This window comes from Neopelma chrysocephalum, unplaced genomic scaffold (assembly GCF_003984885.1).
Source record: "Neopelma chrysocephalum unplaced genomic scaffold, ASM398488v2 Primary Assembly neopelma1_24, whole genome shotgun sequence".
Taxonomy (NCBI): domain Eukaryota; kingdom Metazoa; phylum Chordata; class Aves; order Passeriformes; family Pipridae; genus Neopelma; species Neopelma chrysocephalum.
The window spans coordinates 13855072-13874317 of record NW_020897693.1 but is presented as its reverse complement, the minus strand read 5'-3'; the positions used below and the strand labels follow the sequence as shown (position 1 = coordinate 13874317).

The 19246-nt window shown below is 35.1% G+C and overlaps 1 protein-coding gene across 7 annotated transcripts in view; it reads left to right on the top strand.

Annotated features, from left to right (window-relative positions):
* LRRC4C (leucine rich repeat containing 4C) overlaps positions 1-19246 on the top strand; it is a 505344-nt gene that overhangs the window by 384807 nt on the left and 101291 nt on the right. For 6 of the 7 annotated variants that reach the window (XM_027704208.1, XM_027704172.1, XM_027704181.1 and 3 more), the window contains one exon: positions 18459-18543. The gene's annotated coding sequence lies outside the window, so the exon portion shown is untranslated. Of the gene's footprint in view, positions 1-16694; positions 16783-18458; positions 18544-19246 lie in introns of those variants that run through there. The other variant, XM_027704199.1, reaches the window with a different exon arrangement.

Here is a 19246-nt window from a genome sequence, read left to right as displayed (position 1 = left end):
AAATATTACTCTTGATTACATCCTATTACATATGAGCCTCCCACCTTGATATAAGTGGCTAATTGTTTCTATTGGTAACCACTGAAACAAAAGAGGAGCTTTTTATCTTTGATTTATGACGGAAACCAGAATAACACTCGGGAAGAACATAGTAGTGGTTTCACTTTCAGTAATTCTCATCTCTGCCTCGTTTCATCTGAGTGCAATTAGGAACACAGCCAGGTGCCTTCAGCATAGACACAGCCTGCAGTAGTTGTTTCCACAAGTAGTGATTACAAAATGATGGAGGACTGCCCGCATTCCTCTTGAACTTGTTGTTAATATAGTAGCTTTTGTTTACTTGAACATCCTGCTTCTAAGATTGTGTAAGAAGGCTAGACTAATTAGAAAGACTGCAAAAATTCAGTTATCTTTTAAAACTTCTCTCTGCTTAATAACCTTCCTTTGTTACTAGTGTGGGGTTTTTTTCCAAGAGATATAATAGAATTGACTTAAAACTAATGCAAGGTGTGCACATTTTTCACCTGGGAATAAATTTGTCTTCTATATAAAATGAATCTATTGACTAGGATGCTCTCATAGTCTGAAATTGTGGATTCTTAATCCTCTTAATCATGTTTTTAAATATGAATTCTGCAGCTAACCATTACAGAAAAATAGTTAGAGGATGTTTGTCTGTTGTCAGGGAAATTCTATAAAATTTTCAGTATGCTATTTGAATATGAGAGTTGGTAAGAATTTTCTATCATAACCTTATTAAATTCCATTCCAGTCATGAAAGCATTTTTCCTGAAAGAAAGATGAAAAGAGAAAGGGATTTCTATACTACTATTTTCCCTTTCAATATTCTCAGTGTTTTCAACCAGTTTTGCATCTTTTGTTATTGTTCTTGTCAATGTCCTCCTTATATGAATCATAGGAGATATTTTAAAACCCGTTGGACTGGAAAACTACAAACTAAAGACAACTTCCATCTCTACTGAAATAACTGAGTCAGAAGGAATTCCTTTCAGGGGGTGAGTTGTGACCCAGCCTGTCACTGGCTTTTTTTTCGGAATCATCTAAATAGCAGGTACTTCTGAAAACCACTTGGAAATCATGACTTTGAGATCACAACCTGTTCTGATGTAAACTACTAAACAGTCAACATCAGATAGTAATTTAACTTCCATCCTGATTGGTGGTTATAAATATAACTGGGAAAACACCTTGAAATGGGTTAAACAAATGAATGTTTATATTATTTACATCTACTTGTTAGTCCCACTCTGCCTTTATTTCTTGATTAGGTTTTGAGGGATAAAATGTTTATGGTAGTTTGTTATTTCTTTGCCTTTAATTAAAGACTGAATTATAGCTTCTACTGCCAATTAATAGTTTCAGTATCAAAAAAATTAAAACGATTTAGCTCAGTGTAAAGATTTGACATTCATGTAAATTTCAAACCTTTATTCTCATTGCTTTGCCCTGACTCAGAAAACTTGTAATTAAGTAGCATTATTAGATAGGTTTTAGTTGTATATACGTGGGAAATCTCACTACCCAAGTGGAGCATATGACTTCTCCATTCTCTTTTAAGCTACTGTAATGTGTATGTACATATATATATATATAGGTAAAAAACCCGACTTAGAAGGAAAAGTGTGTCTTGTGTAAAATATAAACACAGCCAGAGGTGCTCTGTCAACAGAATTGTCACCAAAAACAGCTGTGGGGACTGTTTCACTTCTGTTGTCATCTCCAGGTTAGTGTATGGAGGCCATTAGTAAACTTTTCTGTGTGCAGGTACTTGTAGATTCTGGTGTTCAAGCATACACAGAAGAGATTTATAAAAGCACTCTGGTGCCTTGAAATGACTTCTTCTCGGAATGAGTGTCTGTGGCAGTGCTAAATGTTTCCTAACAGACCAGTGCCATAGGCACTTTTAGTAGAATTTAGAAGCTGATAGAAAGAGGCAAACTGTATGCTGAAATCCTGCTGTCCATCTGCAGCACAAGTGTAGCAGACAGGAACAGCAAAATCTTCTGACATTCAGTAAGCGCCGTAAGAGGTCTCCAGAGGGACTGCTTCTAGGAGTTGAACCATAACCTTTTTCTCTGTGGGCGTCTCAGTCTTTGTGTCGCTGCAAAAAAAATGCTAGCCAGTGCTCTCAACTTGATGTTGCCTATGACACTGGCATCTTTACCTTTGAGAGGTAAGATAACATGCTAATCTATTTCATATAGATGATAAAGAATACTGTCTTCTTGCTGGTATAGATATAACCCACTGGCTTAATAGTAAAGGGTTTTCTATATTGTTACCACTACAGGGATGCATGTAATGCACCCCCATCTATCAAAACACAATTGTTTCCCTGCCAGTCTGTATTGTAACTTGCCTGGGAGAAAAGCACTGGTGGTGCTGTGATTCTAAGGGGGAAAATGAGTGCTGTCCTATTTGATGCAGGTAACTTAAGAAAATAATAGAATAATGTATAGGTCTTTGTCTGCAGGCAGTTTTCAGTTCCCTGAAATTTTGTTAAAGGTATTGAGCATGTTCTTCCAGGAATAATTTTTGTGGATTTGCTGTCGATTAAATTCTGCACAGCTAAACAAAATAATCAGCAGTATTTACCAGATGCTAGAGGTGAGATTTTTCAAATTCAGACTTTTGAAATTTTGAAGATATAACTGGCTGAAATTTTCTGCACCTGAAAACGAAGAAGGATGTATTTTTACAGGCTGCACTGTTGAGTACAAAATGAAATATTTTGATGAAGGAAATCAGGACATTATTCATGTCACTTATCCATAGAGGAGATGCATCCAGAAAGTTACTTTGCAATGAAAAATAAAATATTTTTATGTTATTTGCAAAGATCATGTAACAACATCTGAGAAATAATTTCTCTATTCATATCCTGAAGCCACTGCCCCTGGAAATCTAGAGGAATCCTTCTCTACAAGGTATTATTATTCAATAGAATTCATAAAAATAGAATGTTTTACATTAAATGTTATAATTTTGACAAGTTTATTAACACTGGTAATAGTTTGGGCCATCTTTGTGGTGCTGCTTGAATCAAGCCAGAATCAGTTTCTACACTTAGAATACTTTACAGTAAAATTGTAAAGCTTTGATCTTGGCTCATTGAGAGAGCTCTCAAGATTTTCAGAACAAGAAGTAATGAATCTTCCTAAGTGCAGAAGACTACTTTCCTGACTACACTGGTATAACTTTGAATAATTGGAAGTAGAATAGCTGGATATTAGAATAACCCATATATTATAAATGTCCATGTACCAGTTGGTATTTACTTCTGCTTTAAGCCACACACTACTCAATTAAAATTTTTTTACCTATACATTCTGCTGTTTTGATTATAAGGGTTGGGAACATTTGCAGTCTCTGCTGTTCACTTCAAAGTCGGTAACTTTATCAACTCTACCTATGCCAAATGCTGCTCTGCAGCATCTGGCTGTTAAGCTGTTTAATCTCCCTGGGACAATCTTGGTTTAAATCCATGACTAACAGTCATATAAAGATATGTCCAAGACGGGTGTCTTTCAACTTTTCTAACATTTGATATTGGTGCATATAATAAAGACAGTCTACTTTGCAGAGATTTCCAAGTAATTTTTTTCCCCTGAAACTCATCTGGAAACAAGGTTGTGGTTTAAATATGTAAAATATTTAATTGTCTTTCTGAGCTAGGAGAGCTTGAAGACATTACTTATTTCTCTGTTTCATCTTGAGGTCTTCAAGGCACAAGACTTATGGCATCTTTTTTTTCACATTTGAGCCTTGCTGCTTCAACACTTGTAGTTGTGGAGACCAAAATTATACATGTGTCTTGAAAAGATAGTTCAAAACAGTAATAAAAAGCTAGTATATATACAGGTACTTGGCTAAATCCAGTGAACAGATTTCTAATAAGAAATTATATGAACATTAGAAAAAAAAATAGGCACTATCTAGTATTATTGTTAACTTTCTAATGGTAGTTCTTAGAAAAAAATGTTGAAGCAGAAACATTTACCTTGTTTCTAGATTCAAATATTTCCCTTTTTCTTTTTAGAATAATTATTGTTTTCCTACTTGCGTTCCAAAAGGGCTCCTACCTCATTGAAAATAACCTAACTATTTGTTTGGGAATGACAGGAAAATTTATCTATTTTACACTTAAAGCAACTATAGATCTTAATTGATGTGTTAATGAATACATTTTAATATATATAAGAAATGAGGGTTTGCTTAAAAATTTTTGAATTTTAATTATAACAATTATTTAATTTGAAAATTTAAATTTCAAATTTATTTTTTGACATCAGTAATTTTTTTTTAATATGTTGATCTGTATTTCTAAATGTGTCCCCCAGGGCTCAGTTTTGGGGCCAGTCCTGTTTAATATCTTCTTGATGATCTGGATGTGGAGATTGAGTGCACCCTCAGTAAATTTGCAGATGACACAAAGTTTGCTGGGAGTGTTGATCTACTTGAGGGTAGGAAGGCTCTACAGAGGGATCTGGGCTAAGGACAACTGTGTGAGGTTCAATAAGGCAAAGTGCCAGGTCCTACACTTGTGTCACAACAACCCCAGGCAGTGCTAGAGGCTGGGGGAAGAGCAGCTTGAGAGCTGTTCGGTGGAAAGGGGCTTAGGAGTGCTGACTGACCAGCAGTGTGCCCAAGTGGCCAAGAAGCCAATGGCATCTTGGCCTGTACCCAGAATAATGCGACCAGTGGGACTAGGGGAATGATTGTCCCCCTGTACTTGGCATTAGTGAGGCTGCACCTTGAGTACTGTGTTCAGTTCTGTGCCCCTCACTTTAAAAATGACACTGAGCTGCTGGAGCACATCCAGCAAAGAGTGGCAAGATGTGAAAGGTCTAGAAAAAATATATCTTATGAGGAACGACTGCGGAAGCTGGATTTGTTCAGTCTCAAGAAGAGGAGGCTTGGGGGGACCTCATCGCTCTCTAGAACTACATGAAAGGAGGTTATAGCAAGGTGGGGATCAGTCTACTGTGCCTTCAGTGAGAGGACCAGAGGAAATGGACTTAAGCTGAGACAGGGAAGATTCAGAGTAGGTATTAGAAAAAGATTTTTCACTGTTAGGGTGGCCAAGCAATGGAATAGGTTGTCTAGCATGGTAGTGGAGTCACCCTCTCTGCAGGTATTGGAGGCATCTGAATCTAGCACTGGGTGATATGATTTAGTGGTTTAGGGGTTACAGGAGTAGTGCTGGGTGGGCAGTTGGACTTGATGATCTTAAAGGCCTCTTCCAATCTTGATGATTCAATGATTCTAAAACTATATAGCTTTTAGTTTTTTTCCGTTGAATAGTTCTCTGCCTTTTTTTTTCCTGTCCCTCAAAGGAAAAGCTTTGCTAAAGCATTTGTTTTGTAAAATTGATTTTCAGTTTTTGAAAAAAAAACCGAAACAGACTTTTTTCTTTTAAGACATTGAAACTCCCTTTTTTCCCTTATAGAGGAAATCTCTTTCCTACAAATGTGAACAAATATCTATTGAATAAACAAATAATTTAGACATCAGTAGGTATGTGATACAAACAAAGAAAGGTAAGTTCAGAAACATAATTAATTATATCTGGAACCTCACAGTTAGCTCTTTGCAACAGCTTTGCAAAGACTACCATGTCTGTCTTTAATGTATTTTTGACAGTGCTCCTGTATACACAATCAATAGCAAGTAAATACCAAGGAGTGCAACAATAAAGCGATATAGAACACTGGGACATTTGAAGTATAAGTGGTTTTAGATTAAATTAAACAATGACGTATGATTCCAATACATTCTATTGCTTACATGCTAAAGATCTGAATCCTTTAGTATTTCTGTACTCACCTATTATACATAAGATGCACAGACTTATGTCTCCTGAAGATGTAATAGTCAAAGCCAAATTCTAATGGCTGTAAATATCAACCATTACATTCTATCTGTTTCATTTTGTACAAAATGGTGTAATGGAAAAAAAAAAAGGTGGCGTAGCCTAGTACAAATTTTTGGTGGTATATAACTACCCAAAATGGCAATGTGACCATACAACAAACATTAACACTTTTTCTTGTAAAAGGAACTGCAGTTTCATAAGTAACTTTTTATTAGTAAGCACTTTGAATACTGGGAAACAGATCAAGCAAGCACTAAAAGACAACCTGCTCATTACTGCAAAAATGTCCTCTCATTACAAGACACTATGTAATATTCATGACTTTGAAAATTATTTGGGTTTTGTATCGTTCCATTTCAGGGCCGGGGGGGTGGACGATGATACACAGAAAACGTTTCTGTTGTACCAAAAAATGTTGAACAGTATCTTCGTCTGGGAACTGCTCAGACCACATAATATATTGTTGATGAATGATAATCAGAGCTGTTAATCTTTTGTGAACATTAATCTTTCATTTATATAAATTAAGAACATTTTTAAAAACACAAATATTCTTCATATTTCCATTTTTCCTATTAGCCATTTCATATTTCAGTTGTTTGTTTTCATAATGCCATTGCTGCTTCATGTGTCCACTCAACATTACCATAGTATCCTTTAAAATGAGCAAAGAAAAGAGTAAAGGTGCAGGAGAAGAAAGGTCAAAGAACTCTTATACACCAACAGCTTTTTTTGGGTTATTTGATGCTTTTTCTAAAAAAAGTTGTGTGTTCTACCGAGAGCTTTAGAGAAAACAAGACTTTTCAATACTCTTGTAAAATATTGTTACTCAGTTCTCACTCTTATTCAGTATTTTTTAATATTTTATGTATGCTAACAGGGAGATATGTATTTTTTTTACAGTCATTTGAAGTGAAATTATCTCAAAATAATTGTTATATCCACTGGTTTTTATCATATTGGACATCATATTTATTGAGTATGCTGTAAACATTTTTAATTCACTGAATGCCAGTTAAAAGTAAGGCAGTTTTTCTTTTTTTTTTCTATTTTTGTGTATCTCTATGATCTTTTTGTTGGTTTATCTATTCTTATATTTCTTGTCAGTCATAATAGATGTTACAGATTTGTGCTGTGGGTTTCAGTACAAGTCTTACAAGGCTTATGCTAATGCTGCCTAGACTGTTTCTATTTAAATTGTGAGAATGTGACCTACTTTCATCTCTGTCACTGCATCTGCAGATTCTCCTATTCATGTCATATTAATTCATCCAACTTTAATGATTGTCCTGCCTCATTAGCTGGGCTTACAGGACACATATGGGAGACCTCAACCAGGTCAAAACTAATTTTTCAGTCATACCAAGAAAGCTGTCACCATGTTTATCATGCCCTTTGTGACCCAATGATCTCAAGTAAATATTTCTACTAGTTATTATTAATGGTTGCCGAGATACATTTCACAAAGTTTGACAAAATCACTTTGTGATGGTTTATCTGTACTTTAACGATGTGGCTAATATTCATTCTTATGCCTGCAGATGCAGCAACAAGAATTGAATTTTAATACTGACTCATTTTTTGCTTGAGTACTGAATAGAAAAAAATATCTTTCACTTTCAATTTGTGTCTTGATGCTGCATTTCATTACAGCTTTTGCCAAAATTTGATACTTTTTGCTCCTTTGTTAATGTAGAAATTTCTTGAGTCTCTTTCACTGGTATTTGCTGTTTTTCCTACCATCCATTAGCTAATTAGTAGAATAGAAAGCATGTCAACATATTTCACTAAACTGGAGTGGACATAAGATATTTCACGTAGCTGTCCTTGAAAGCAACTGGATTTGTCAACTCAGTATTTAGATTCTCTGGAATATCTCAGCAGTTTCATAGGGAAATTGCCTCAAACAATGCAGCTTCATTTCTCCTATTATTTTCATAAGCAATACTGCTTTAATTATTAATGTCAGCATGGTATGGAATATAATATTTCTTAATTATAGAAGAAGATAAAAATGCCTCAAGTTACCCAGTTCATAATAGTTTTATGAGCAACTGCTTATTTGATCTTTCTGCCCCCAGACTTATCAGTTCTTGTTTTGTCTACTTAGGGGTGGTTTGCAAGGGGTTAAAGAGTATAATTATCACATGTTAGGATGGTAATTTTGGCTTTCTGACTTAGTTGTTGAAATGCTGCATGCTGAGTGGAGATTATGGTTCCATAGCAAGATTTAGTTGGCATTTATTCATGGTTATTCTTGCCACACTACAGTACAGTAGAAGTACAATACTTCTGATAAACAGCTATGTACATGCAAGATCAGAAAAATGTCCTGGAAGCTAGGTGCTTGAGACATGACTGATGCAGACCTTCAGAAAGCTCATTGTGAAAGACACACATACTTCTTGCCTATTATGATGTTGTGGGTGTGATAAGTATTATACTATAATTAGTTGATATACACACGGAATGATGTGCATATTCCATATATAGCTTGCTAGTAACTTATCAATAGGAAGTCTTCTTTATCTTAGCAGCTGAAGTAGTCCACCGTACAAAAGTTTACCCAAGAGCTATAGACTATTTAAATCCTCAGGTAGAATTTAAGTGATTTGTAAATGGTTGCTAGGCCTTCTGGTGGGATTCTACGTGGCTGCGTATTGTACTGAAGGGATAAATGAGGATCTTTGATAGTAGAAGTATTACGTGGCTACTGAAATACAAACTGTATTCAGCACACAGTTGACTTCAGCACATGGCAGACAGTTGTCTTCTGCTTTGGTGTTCAAATTAAAGAAAAAGTAGATTATCCTAAAGCTACAGAATTAGTAACTTCTCATACAAATTTTTTTAGAACTTGAGAATCTCAGTGTTTCTCACTGAGATTATTAATTATCCTCCTAAGTGGATAATTTGTTTGTTTGGGTTTTTTGTTGTTGTGGTGTTTTTGGGAGGGGTGTTTGTTTGTTTGTTTTTGTGTGTTTGTTCGTTTGTTTTGTGGGTTGGTTTCATTTGTTTTTTTGGTTGTGGTTTGTTTGTTTGGGTTTTTTTTGTAAGACACAGTACTGTGCTTAATACAGAAGCTTCAAATAAGAAAAATGAATGAAAACTAAACAAAGAAAAGCTAGATGGAAAATCATAATGTTAAGCATAGCCAGAACCATCTGAATAACAAAATAATAGCCATGTTATTGGAATGATTTGACAGTTACTTAACACTGAACCTGACGAAGCATTGCAGAATATGATGTAGAAAATAATCCAGAAGTACTTGAGGATATGGACAAAACATTTATAAACTGATTGACATTTTCAAAAGGAGTTCCTAAACATGTACACAGCAATATTGGCAAAACAATTTTTTTATGAATAAGTTATCTTTTAAGGGCAGATCGTGAATCTGTTAATAATTAGGATTTTGAGGTTATTGAAAATCTTTACATATTAACCTTTGAGTTTGTATAAGGCTTTCTTTTTGAAAGACACAAAGCATGAATGCATGTATGTTTTATGATCTTCAAGCTAATCCATTTAAATACAAAATCAAAAAGCAAAAGTATACTAGGGTCAAATTAAAATAAAATTTTCTCTCTTTTTCTTCCTACTAAAACCATTTTTGAAAAAATAATTTCAGACCAAAAGGCACGGGTTTTTTTGATCTCATATGCAATGTTATATTTTGCTCTGGATTTCTGAGGTTTTTAATGTCTTTTATTATTGGTGTTCAAAGTACAAACCTATTCTCACTTTTGAAATGGTGAATAGATTGGTTTGTACTAGTTTTCTCATTTGAAAATATTGATAATATATTTCTACTATTTACAGCCTCTCTTCAGACTCTCAGAATATAAAACAGCAGTGATTTTCCCCTGGATTGCAAGAATGACTTGTTTTCCTCAAACAGCAACCGTAATAAAATAAATTAATTAAACAAGTGACTTAAAGTAATGATGGTGATTTTCAAGAGACAGAGAAGCTGTTTATGCTTGTTTGGGAGCAAGTTCATGAGAATTAAGTACAAGAATATCGCAAAAACTCTCTGAGCTAAGTATTCTGAAATTTTTGCTAAGGGAAATGAATTGATTTTCCCCCTTGATGCTTAGTTCATACAGATCATTAGAACATGGCAAGTCCAACATGTAGATGTGTGCAAATTCTCCAATTCTATGGCAAGTTGGCTGTTTCTAAATTCAAAGGCAGGTTACTTTTTTACACAGAGGAAAACGGTTTCATTTGAGTGGCAGCTGAAGTTCATGGTAATATACTGAATTAATTGTCTTGCTTCATTTAGCAATGAACTGTTCTTTCCAAGACAATGAAGGCACCAAGTATGGTTTAGGACAGCTGGATCTTGACCTTTTTTTTGTTTGTGAGTCAAAGTAGGAGAGGGAAGTGTGATCATGAAAGGTTTATCTCTGCTCCTTTTTACAGCAACTTGAGCGAATGTTATACAAATTCATGTAACTTTCATGTGTTTGAAATATTTTCATTTCCCATTAGGAAATTCTGGGGAACCTAGGAAGAAAGGAAATATTCTTCCCTGCCTTGCCATCTTGTTACTGAGATAGCTACACAGCTGTTATATGCCGTGCTTCCTATTTTGGTGTAAATTTCAGACTTTCTCATATAGTAAACTGCAACACAATCTGACACAGACTAAAGATTTTTAGTAAAGTGCAAATTTCCTGGGCTTGATTCCACAAGTAAAATTGTGCTACCTCTACAGCTGCAAAACATCACACAGTCACAGAATGGGTAAAGTTGGAAGGGACCACTGGAGGTCATCTAGTCCAAATTCCCTGCTCAGGGAGCCTGCATTTGTCTTTGTTGAATTTCAGAAGGTCCCTCTCTACCCATCTCTCCAACCTGTCAAGGTTCTTCTAAATGGCAGCACAGCTCTCAGCTGTCAGTGGCTGATAACTACTCCTCCCACCTTTGTGTTGTCAGCACACTTGCTGAGGAGGCATCTGCCCCCTCATCCAAGTCATTAATGGATAAGTTAAACAAGACTGGTCCCAGTATTGAACCTTGGGGACACCCCTAGTGACAGGCCTCAAACTAGACCGTGTGTCACCGATCAAAACCCTCTAAGCTCTGCCATTTAACCAATTCCCAATCCACCTTGCCGTCCACTCATCCAGCCTACGCTTCCTGAGCTTGCCTATGAGGATACCATGGGAGATAATGTTGAAAGCCTTGCTGAAGTACAGGTAGGCAATATCCACTGCTCTCCCCTTATCTATCCAGCCAGTTGTCTCATCACAGAAGACTATCAGGTTGGTTAATCATGATTTCTCTTTGGTGAATGCATGCTGACTACTCCTGATCAGCTTCTTATCTTCCACATGTTTTTTTTCCAGAAATAGGTGGGACTTTACTTAAATGTTTCAGGGGAAGTATATACATTCCAGGAATGGCAGTAGTTCAGCTCATAAAGTTTTACAGCTTTCATTTGTCAATTGCAGATTCTTACATCCGGTAGAAAGGCTAGTCTTTGTGGAAGATTACTAAGCATGGAGCTGTAGTCTTCAAAAGGTTTGTTTCATACTAAGAGAATGACTGAAGTTTATTTTAATACACTGTGACTCTAAGACTGTTGCAAAGTATCTGTATGGCTCAACATGTTAATCAAATGGTTTTGTTTTCAGTGTCTGAATTTGTGGCAAATTCAAGTGGCATTAGAATGTTTTTGTTTTGTACTTTTCTAGTAACCTGAGAATTATTCAAGGATGAATTGATTTGGATGTATCAGGATTTAAGATAAGGCTGGAAAATGTGGGAAATGCAGGCATAAAATGTGTGCTTTGTAATTTAAGGTCATACAAATACAAATATTTGGAAAAGTCTGCGTGCAATCACTTTCTCCTGTAAAGTGACAGTACGTAGCAACAGATTTCAGTGTCATTAGAGTGGTTATTGAGGGCAAGGAGGAAATCAAGAGCTGACTCATTTTTTGCTGAGTTTACTTGGAATGGGGGACTTACAAGTTTAGGTGATTTGAACATCTTGGGATTGGAATTACAATCAAGGTTGCAGTTTGAAAAAGTTTGTGGTTACCTATTCTTAAAGCTAGAATGTTTTTTCCTCCACTCTTCCACTTTTCTGCTGTTGCTGTGAACTAAGCTCAATTTTTGCTTTAACTTATGCAGGTGCCAGTTTACAATATGTTCATACAAGTTAGTCTTGCTTATTTTGTCCTACCAGCTGTGTTCTGGAGTAGGTACAGGACTGTAGTGTTATGATTTTTTTTTTTTTTTCTGTTAGGAGTAATTAGAAATCAGTCTTGCTATTTTTAAGGCTTCGTGTGAAGTTTTTATTATCATTAATGCATACTTTAGGAGTTGATGACAACACATCCTAATTCTTGAAATAACCCATTTAGTATAAATCATGTGCAGCCCAGTAGATATAAGTTAAAACAGTGCTCTGCAATTTCACAGCCAGCCTTTCACAGCTCCGTGGTCTTGTCTTATATACATGGGAAAAATAGGCATATGTACCCAGAACTGTATTCTGCTGCATTTTCCATCAGTCTCAGCTTTACTGAAACCTGTACAGAGTAAGTTTCTTGATGAAACAGAATTAAATGAAAGATCCTTTAGGAGATCTTTACAATACACAATTGTTTTTATAAACAGGTAACAGGAAAGAAAACCATTTGGTCTCCTTTTATTCTAGTTTTTTAATCAGCTGGTTTTGTTTCAGATTCCTGGATGCTATGATAGTGCTGGCAGGCAGCATAGAAGACTGAGTGAGACATCTCTATTGCTTGTCTGAACTTTGGCACAATAATGACAGTTGTCAGGAAATATTTCAATTTATATGCTGATCCCTAATAGACTTTTCATGTCTTCTGATAATTTAGTTTTCTCTTTCCTCCTATGATACCTGTTAAATTCTATCAGTATCTCCAAGTTATTTTCTCTAGGTTAATATTTTAGAGCTATATTTACACAGAAAATTATTTTTATTCTGCTTGTAAAGAGCAGACAAAGTCAGTGTATGCATAGACACATGTATGTGTGTATAAAACAAGTACAGCTGACAGTCATTTTCCATAGGTGAACAAATAATCAGAGAATTGTAAAATATTCTGAGGTAGAAAGGACCCCCAAGGATCATCAAAGTCCAACTTCTGGCCCTGCAATTCAGCTTTTCTTATGAAAGTACTCTGACAAAGTCATTGTGTATACACACTTACTTGAGCAAGTCCAGTAGTAACTGGCTGGTAATCTTTAGAAATATCTGAGAATAAATCTTTAGTAGCCATTAGGCCTCCCATTTTAATAGACTTGCACCATGTTTGGTCACAGACTATCTTATACTTTCTCAGTTTTCTCAGGTATCATTTAAAAGCAGAATTTTTTATATCCTCAGTAATTCTGTTTCATAATCTATTCATAATCTAAAATTACCTATGATTAAATATTGTATTTCGTATAATTTTATTTGGATTAATATTTTACTTTCTGTAATCTTAAATATCAGTATATTAGAAAAATCTTTACATAATTTTAATCAAGATTTTAAAAAACTTGCTACGTGTTATCATTCATGAAACTTCTTTTTAGCCTGACTTCTAATAATTCAGAGACATATATCTTATCTAATAACAGCATAAATTTATGTAGGCTAAATTAGTCTAGTTTTGTCTGGAATGATTCAATGTAATCTGAAATGGAAAACACAGCTGCTTCTGTCACATTCAGGTAATAGTTATACTGTAACAATTATATTTTATGTGTATTTAAAAGACTGGAATTTGAGCTAAACATTTCTTTGTTGGATAATTTCATTCCTTCTAGCTTGGTTTTCAATAGTGAATATATCCAGGGTGCCAGAGTATCACAGGGAACAGCAGGATGTCATTAAAACTCACAGAACAAAACTAGACATCTCACAGTGCCCAGTTGATAATTTTGTGCAATTGTCATAACTTCTGTAGCTAATCTTGCTGAGATACTGGAGATACAGATGTTCTCTGTTCATTCTTAATTCCTTGATCCCATCTTTTCTGTTTTTAGAGATGCCTTTTCAGTATTTTCATTCTACATTTAAAAGTCTACTTTGTTCCTCAGGAAATGTTTCTAGTGCATAGACTAGCATAGCTGATGCTGTTTATTCCTCTGACATCATGTAATAGGCTCCCATTCGATCGACATTGGTTACCATCATTGCAATGGCGAATTCAGCTCCCAGGACAGCAAAGGCAGCATTCCTAAGCCATTTCTCCCAGCTTTCACATTAATAATAGGGGAAGAAAATCCCAAAACTCTGGGGTGGTAAAAAATCAGATAAGGTTGTCAAGAGAGATTATAGGCTCTTGTAGGTGGTTTAGGTGTTGTAAGTCTCCGCTGGATGTGTCCTGAGATACCTGCTCTGATCAGATCTATTTTGAGCAGCAGATTAGACTGAATGCCCCTTTCCCTTCCAAAATTATGACTCCATAATTTAATTTTTCCCTTGTAAATATTAACAAAAAACCAAAACCCAACAAAACCCAAAATGAGAATCTTTAGAGACAGCATCACATACTGCAATAGTGTATTTTCTCTCTCTTTTATTTGTCTTCAACTTGCTTGTTTGCTCCATAAAAAGCATAAAGATTTTTTTTTATACCAAGTTTTCTAGAAGTCATTAGATAACAATTCTGAATGTCATGAAAAATTAATCATACATGGTGCAGTGCTTATTGAAAGACATTGGCTTTTTAATGAAGATATGAATATATAAATACTTTCTTGTTTTCAGTTTGATATTTATCCTGACCTTCCCATATCACGTTTGCCATCAACCTAGTTGTCTTAAATTGCTAGCTTACTGTTGTGCTCAAATTGTTCAGTGAGTTAAGAAATGGTCACACTATGGGAACATGTTTTGTACTGCTTAGACCTTTAAATTCCTGATCAAGTTAAACAGTTTTGTTCAGGTCCTTTGATATCAGTGTCTTTTGAATAATGATAAAAAATTATGATGATACTTACATGGTTGCATTTTGCCTACTAAAATTTTAAAAGAAATTGAACAAGAAACCAAATTCTCATTCTCAATGTGAAAATTCTCTGTGGTACTACTGTGAATCATTTACCAGAATGAGGCTGGTACATTTTGTTGGTCTTTAAGATGGTTCCTATGCAATGACTTTAGACCCACTGATGAAAAGACCTGCATCAATACAACTTCATGTGTGGGTGTTTTGCTAATTTAAAAGTAATAAGCTTATAGGGTCCTTTATATATATATTGTAACATTACTAACAAATTCATATTCTTGATGGAGGAGCATATCATCAGCTCCTCTTAGTAGTTTCCTAGGAAATGCTCTGCACCTCAATCATAATTGCTCAAATTCTTGGTCTAACAAGGAATATTACAGTGTGATTTGTATCTTATTATCCAGTGTATTCTAAAAGAAACCTATTAGCATGAGTGAAGTATAGATAAGGTTTGAAAGTGCTGATACCAGCTGCTAGAAGTTCTCATGCAGGGCTGGTTGTAATGGTACTACAGTAAGGCTTTCTGACCTGGTAAGTATGTTTGAGAATTTTTTCTCTGAATTGCTGCTAAAGTTTGACCTCAAGTTTTTTATTCTTGACTCGTGGTCAGAAGTTTATTAAAAAAACAACCAAAACCAAAACCAAACCAAAACAACCAATCAACCAAAAAAAAAAAAAAAAACCCCAAACCCATTAAAAAGAGAGTGAAGAGAGTGCTGCTATATGTGGGGAAAGAAAACAGAGAGCAGCGGAAACACTGAAGAAGTTATCCCAATATTGCAATCATTTTACAGATGGGGGACACAAAATGAATTTTTCCACTGTGATTTCACTTTCTGCAAATACTCAAGGAAGTATATTCTTATTGGAAGTAGGACAAGTTTTTTTGTTCATATAAACTAATTTTCAAATATATAAAAACTAGTTTTATTTTTTTTTTAATAGCTATAACTTGAGATTTTCTTATTCAAGAACTTCAGACTGCCGTCTTTGCCTAATTGACTCATCTTGGGTGTGTGTGTTTAAATCTGATGCTTATATCTGATTTCCTTACTTTGCTGGCTTATTTATCTTCGTTCTTCCTGGGTGATTTTAGATTTTTATATTTGTGCATTCTCTGACCCTGCAGATTCTACCTTCTCTTGATTATGCTTTTTCCTCAGCAAAGCATTGTGCTGACACCCATACCCATATGACTGTTTACGCGTTTGACCTGTTCTTTGTTCAGATCACTTTCTGTAAGACCAGTATATGGAGTTGAATAATATTTAGTGAGTACTTTGCATACAGAATTCTGACTCCATCTCAGGAAGCCTTTTCAAATACGTCTTCATTCGTAATGGATGAATTTTGTTGGTTGTTAGTAACCAGCTGATGATCCCTCTAGCATGTGCTGCCAGATCTGTTTCACAAAGAGCAGCAAACCTGTGCCTGGATTGTTACTGAGGTATTTCCCCCAAATGACCTGTGCCTTTGCAGTCTCTCTCAGTGCTGTTCAGCACTGACAATGTGCATGCTCTCTGCTGTGCATTATGACAGTCTGAGTGACACACCATGCAATGAATAATAATGTGTCATAGCTGCAAGTAGTTAGAGCTTCCCTCACTTCTAGCACCTTGCCTAATGTGCCTTTCCCACACAGTTTTGTGACAAAGGGCTGAGATATATTTATATACTTGCTCTCATTTAACCAAAGCAGAAATTCTTGTCATTCTAGAGCTTAGCATACAAGGTCTTCATCAGCATGGTTGCCCTATAAATATCCCACTTAACTATCTTACAGGATCAAATCCCAAAGGTGGGCATGGGTATAATACAGAACTAGTCCAGAGAAAACATTCCTGAAGTAGGAATGTATAAAATGCAGATGTTTGAAGTTTTCTGCAGCAAGGTAGGGAAGAAGTATCTCAAATGTTTTCTCTGTCTTAGTATTAGCATGTTCTGTAAATAAATTTGTATCTCTGAATAAATTGTCTAATGCATTTTTTCTCTGCATAGAATCATCCTAGTCATGACAAGTTTTAGTTTGTTTTGAGTTTTTGAGGTTTTTTTTACTGACCAGCAGGCTTAATGACTGACTCATATCCTGCCATGTACTGCCTCCCACCTAATACCATACTGACAAGCTGCTGGTTTTCTTCTGTTCAAAAGAAATAAGAAATAGAAATTAAGTCTTTCAAAAAATGTGATAGCCACCAATATCTTGGTATGATTAAGCTGACATGAATGGTGCTGACTGCCTGTAAGACATACTCCCTAACCCTGCAAGGTCACATATGGACCTTAAACACTTCTGTTATATTAGCAAGTAAACATGTGTTCTCATCTGAAAGGCTTTTAGAGATGAAAACATATGGTAGTTAGCTGATTAATACACTTAGACAAAATCTGTAAATCACAGAAAGTTCCAAATCCGTGTTTAAGCACCTGAATACCTTTTGAAATCTATCCTAGAGTCTATGCTTGTAGAATAAAGTCAGGTTTTGTGACATTTTGATGTTGTTTAGAAAAGTTTAAATTGAAAAATTTCAGCAAGTTCAAATTCTTATGTGAACAAGAAGAATTTCTTGTCCTAAACACAGTATTTTAATGGGAAAAATGCCAATGCCACTCTGTCTACAAACAAGCAGAAAATCCTAGACTATCGAGTTCAAGGACCAAACTGCATCTGTCTCTCTAAAAGTATATGCTTCTTGATATCTAAAAGCTAGTTTATTGCTGAATAAATATATAAATTTTCTCAATTCTTTTAGTCACAGATTTTTGAAAACTTTTTTTTGAAAATATCCATTCTTAATATGTTTTTGACCATACAAAACCCATGCCAATTACGTTTAAACACTGCCATTTGTCGTGAGAAACCTGTATGCACACAGAAATATGTATCTGTATAAAAATTCTAGTAAAGTATACTGTGTGTACTTAAGGACCACAGATGGTTAACTCCTGCTTCCAGGCATATGCCTTCATATATGGAGTTATTAAATGTGTTTTCCAAAAGTGATGATTCATTTTCAGTTGGTTCGTCTTTGGAAAATGCATTTTAAATGGAGCTAGATTTAACAAATATTGCTGTGCCTGCATCTGAAAATAAGGCCCACCTGTAACATTTTAAGTGAAAGTCCATATCCCCTGACCTCCTGATTTTTATGAAATATATTTGTGAATAAGCTATGGAAAAATTTTTGGAAAATTTGTAAACTTCAGCCTCCTATTCTAATTTTCTTAATATTAATCCTTCTTATTGTTCAAAGACTGTAAGTACTGTAATCTTTGGTGCTAATACTACTTCTGTCTCTTAAATTATAGATTTATTTATATTTTCACCTACACACACAAAGGAGTGTAAAGCAAATACTGTTTCAAGGAAATGCAGGCTCAATATAAACTAGTGGAAAAGTGCAAAGGAAGAGAAATAGAATTTCTGAAAAACCCAAAAAACATTTGGTACAAGTGAGGATAAAATCCAGACTTCTGTGCGTTACCTCTTGTGTTTTTTTCCCTGATCCCAAACAATCCTATAATCATGATGTGCAGTGTCTTAAAACCATGTTTCATCCCTTACAGGTTTTTTATCCTGTTCATCACCACAAATAATCCCTTAACGAGAAACTCTTCCATAGATTGTGAAGATCAGATCTGATTCAGAAAGGTATGTTTTGATTTAAAACTGTACCATACCACCTGGGAATGAAGTTTGGAGAGATGGTGGCAAAACTGAGCCTAAAGTATCATTGATTAAAAAAAAGAAATACACTTCAAATAATCATTATTTATACCCTCCTTTTCACCACTTGTGACTGACAGGATTTCCTAACTCCTTATCAGGATTTCTAACATATGGTCAATAAAGAATGAGAGAAGTTCTCAATCATAAATTCCTTCTAGAACTTTTCAAAGAATCCTGCCGTAATGGAGACAAAGAGGTTTCTTTGCATTAAACCTGTTTCCTCTTATTGTCTCCAAAATACAGAGTTACCTTTTCTACTTGTAACCTTTCCAGGGCTTATGTGAAAATCCAGTGCAAATGGGTCTTGGCTTTTCTTCCACTTACACTGCTTTATGAAGTGAAAGTTATGGAATAATATTGCATTCTTTTTAGAAATGACACCACAGTGGACTAGACAGACTGTTAGTCTGTTCTGCAGTGACAGTAGCCAAGTAAATTCCAAAAGAATTTCAAGAGGCTCATTATTGTCTTGTAATTTTTCATCCATCTCTTTAAGATTATACTGAAAGATGGTTTGATATTTCGTATTTCATACGCTCTTTAAATGATGTACAGTTTTAATGGGCATGTGGAGATAGAAGGGAGAGATGAGCACTTGGTGAGAAAATCTAGACAACCCAAGGTT